Source organism: Callithrix jacchus, chromosome 8 (assembly GCF_049354715.1).
Source record: "Callithrix jacchus isolate 240 chromosome 8, calJac240_pri, whole genome shotgun sequence".
Lineage (NCBI taxonomy): Eukaryota > Metazoa > Chordata > Mammalia > Primates > Cebidae > Callithrix > Callithrix jacchus.
Genome location: NC_133509.1, coordinates 56,055,235 through 56,059,841, shown reverse-complemented (window position 1 = coordinate 56,059,841; position 4,607 = coordinate 56,055,235).

Below are 4,607 nucleotides of genomic sequence, written 5' to 3'. Positions count from 1 at the left end.
TGCAATCCAGTCTTCCCTCTAATTCCTTACCCACCAACCCCACTCTTCCTTCTCACTTTCTGACCCACTACCCTGTTTATCATTCTGTAGTTATTTATTGGCTTACATTTTTATTGCTTGTCACTCCTACAAATGATAGGTGACAAGCTTCTTTCTTCCTCACTAAGCCTTCTCTAAGTTTCATAGTCTAAATGGTCATCTTATATATGTTTGTGTTTTCAGATGGAGTCTCACTCTGTGGCCAGGCTGGAATGCAGTGGCATGATCTCAGATCTCGGCTCATGCATCCTCCGCCTCCCGGGTTCAAGTGATTCTCCTGCCTCAGCCTCCCGAGTAGCTGGGATTACAGGCATGCACCGCCATACCCAGCTAATTGTTGTATTTTTTGTAGAGATGAGGTTTTACCATGTTCGCCAGGATGGTTTCGATCTTCTGACCTTGTGATCCACCCACCTCAACCTCTCAAAGTGCTGGGATTACAGGTGTGAGCCACAGAGCCCGGCCCTTACCTTCTTTTGAAATCCCCAATTTAAGTGACTTCTTCATGATTCTCATTTAATCTGTCACTCTCCTGCCCTCCAACTGGAAATGGCCTTTCCTTCCTCTGAACTTGTGCACATTTGATCCACATTGCTTATAGCACTCACCTCTGGGCAAAAATTAGCTGGGCATGGTGGCAGGCACCTGTAATGCCAGTTACTCAGGAGGCTGAGGCAAGAGAATTGCTTGAATCCAGGAGGCAGAAGTTGTGGTGGGCTGAGATCATGCCACTGCACTCTAGCCTGGGTGACAGAGTGAGACTCCATCTAAAAAAAACAAAAAAAAAACACTGTTGTAAAATAAATGTGTTAGAACCTTGGTTCCATAATTCAAGGCTGCATAATCTTCAGCAAGTTATTAGCCTCTTTAAGCCTCAATTTCCTAACTGATAAAATGAGAATAATAATATAACTAAGATTACTGTAAAAGAAAATATTACTAAAGAGCCTGAGGTGGGGCTTGTCAAGGAAAAGCAATCCATAAACAGTGGCTCTTAGCATTACCTGCTTACTTATTTTATCTCCTATACCAGATTAGTGCTCCTTCAAGAGTCTGGTCTGCTTTTATTCTCTGCATTTATGACATCCTCCACAGTGCTTTCTATTTAGTAACTAACCATAGATATTTGATAGAGGACAGGATGGATGGATACTTTACTGATGATGGACATGATTCCTCCCCATCCAGATAATCTCTGAAACATTTTCCCTCAAATCCATTACTTCTAGGCCGGGCACGGTGGCTCAAGCCTGTAATTCCAGCACTTTGGGAGGCCGAGGCGGGTGGATCACGAGGTCAAGAGATCGAGACCATCCTGGTCAATATGGTGAAACCCCGTCTCTACTAAAAAAAAAAATACAAAAAAAATTAGCTGGGCATGGTGGCGCGTGCCTGTAATCCCAGCTACTCAAGAGGCTGAGGCGGGAGAATTGCTTGAACCCAGGAGGCAGAGGTTGCGGTGAGCCGAGATCGAGCCATTGCACTCTAGCCTGGGCAACAAGAGGGAAACTCCGTCTCAAAAAAAAAAAAAAAAAAAAAAGTACAAATCCATTTCTTCTTCAGTCAGGCACTCTTCATCTCTTGCCTGGATTTCTGGTGTCTCTTTTGTCCATTCCGTCTCTTTCCAATTTTAAACCATCTTCCACGCCTTCAAAGTAGAAGATGACCTTCTAAAATATAGCTCTAGGCCAGGCGCAGTGACTCATGCCTGTAATCCCAACACCTTGGGAGGCTGAGGTTGGTAAATCACTTGAGCCAGGAGTTTGAGACCAGCCTGGCCAACATGGCAAACTCTGCCTCTACTAAAAATATAAAAATTAGTCAGGCTTGGTGGTGGGCACCTGTAATCCCAGCTATGTGGGAGGCTAAGGCAGTTGAATCACTTGAACTTTGGAGGCAGAGGTTGCAGTGAGCAGAGTCTGCACCACTGTACTCAGCCTGGGTGATGGAGTGAGACACAGTCTCAAAAAATAAAAATAAAATTTTTTAAAATAATAATAAAGTACAGCTCTATTATTTGTTTTAAAACTTCCAGTGTCTTCTCATTGCCTTCAAATTTGTTAATGTAGCATAAATGGTCTTTTACACTTGCCCCAACTTTCTTTTCAAACTTTCCCTATACACGCATTTCTACTCTTTTTTCTTTTCGTTTTCTTTTTCTTTTCTTTTCTTTTTCTTTTTTGAGACAGTCTTGCTCTGTCTCCCAGACTAAAATGCAATGGCCTGATTATAGCTCACTGCAGCCTCAATCACTTGGACTCCAGGAATTCTCCCACCTTAGCCTCCTGAACAGCTGGGACTATAGGCATGTACCATCACATCTAGCTAAGTTTTGTATTTCTTGTAGAGACAGTATCTTGCTATGTTGCCCAGGCTAGTTGCAAACCCATGGGTTCAAGTGATCCTCCCACCTCGGCCTCCCAAAGTGCTAGGATTACAGGTGTGAGCCACTGCACCTGGACTCATTTCTTTATTCATCTAAACCATTTTGTGCAAAACATCCATCTTACATGTGCCCTCCTCTCTGAAAATCTCTTCAGTTCATGCAGGTACTAGTATTGAAGTCTCCCTTCTTCCCAGGGAACTTTATGCATCCCTATACAACAGTTTCTTATACTGTATCATCTTTATCTGTTCAAAATTGCCCCCTTCTCAGGGAGAAGCAGGGCCCATGTCTTATTTGCCTTTGTAACCCCACCATCCCAGTTCTCTCATCTCTCTTCATATGAGCATGAATATGATTCTACGTGAAAAATGTCTACTCTTTTATTCTACTTTCCCCCTAAATGCGGGCAGAGTAAGTGAAATCTCAAATGCATTTGCTAAATGTTTGTTGAAAATGTAACAAATTGGAAGATTTACCTTGGAGCTTATGTCCCAAAAGAAGGAAAGGATTTCTCTGGCCTGGGCTAAATCCTGAGGTGATTCTGCCATCTGGAGATACAGAATCATGAACATTTAAGCTGCTTTGGTTTTTGATTGGACTTTCTTCTGGAGGTCACAGAGGTCAGTAGGCCTGAGGTTTGCTGATGGACTTTCATATTTTAAGTTAAATTTGAATATGCAAGTAAACTATAATTAGGATCCCTAACAACAATGTAAAGAATGCAATGGAATCCCACTCTGGCATTCCATGCAGTGAGCCCAGATTGAGTCTCTCTATTCTCTTGTCCCTCTCTATATAAGCATGAGTGTGATTCTATATTGAGAAGTGCATATTTTAATTCTACCTACCTCATAAATAAAGGCTGGCCACCTATACCTCCAATATTCAGCCTAATAAATGACAAGAACTTGTTCCAATACCAGAGTAAAACCAGTCTCTGTGGCATTCCTTCCTTAGAAATTTTTCAACTTTGACTCTAGACTTTGTCTTTTTTCTTTTTTTTTTTTTTTTCTGTCTTTTGGGTTTTTTTTTTTTTTTTTCCTTTTTGTGGAGAACGGATATTGCCCAGGCAGGTCTCAAACTATTGGGCTCAAGCTATCCTCCCACCTCTGCCTCCCTAAGAGCTGGGATTATAGGCATGAGCCACAGTGCCTGGCTAGACCTTGTCTTAAGTGATGCTTTAGAAATGATCATCAGGGGCCATCTGAGGTGGCTCACATCTGTAATCACATTTTGGGAGGTTGAGGTGGGCAGATCACTTAAGTCCAAGAGTTCAAAACCAGCCTGGCCAATATGGCAAAATGCTGTCCCTATTTAAAAAAAAAAAAAATATATATATATATATATATATATATATATATATATATATATGTATATATATATATATATATATTCACACACAAAAATTATGGTCAGGGATGGTGGTTCACATCTGTAATCCCAGCACTGTGAGAGGCCTAGGCAAGTGGATCACAAGGTCAGGGCTTCAAGACCAGCCTGATCAATATGGTAAAACCCTGTATCTACTAAAAATACAAAACCTAGCCAGGCGTGGTGGTGCACACTTGTAATCCTAGCTACTCAGGAGGCTGAGGCAGGAGAATTGCTTTAACTCAGGAAGCAGAGGTTGCAGTGAGCCGAGATCACACCACTGCACTCCAGCCCAGGCAAGAGTAAGAATCTGTCTCAAAAGAAAAAAAAAAAAACAAAAACAGGTGCCTCAGTTTCACATAAAGAGATATTAAAATAATGCTTGCTGATATAATTTAGCTCTGTGTCTCAATTCAAATCTCATCCTGTAGCTCCCATAATTCCCGTGTGTTGTGGGGAGGGACCCGATGCATTGAGAACAGACCAATACAGTAAATTGGCACCAGGAGTGGGTGCTACTGAAAAGATACCCAAAAATGTGGAAGCAACTTTGGAACTGGGTAACAACAGAGGTTGGAACAGCTTGGAAGGCTCAGAAGAAGATAGGAAAATGTGGGAGTGTTTGGAACTCCCTAGAGGCTTGTTGAATGGCTTTGACAAAAATGCTGATAATGATATGGACAATGAAATCCAAGCTGAGGTGGTCTCAGATGGAGATAAAGAACTTGTTGGGAACTGGAGTAAAGGTGACACTTGCTATGTTTTAGCAAAGAGACTGGTGGCATTTTGCCCCTGCCCTAGAGGTTTATGG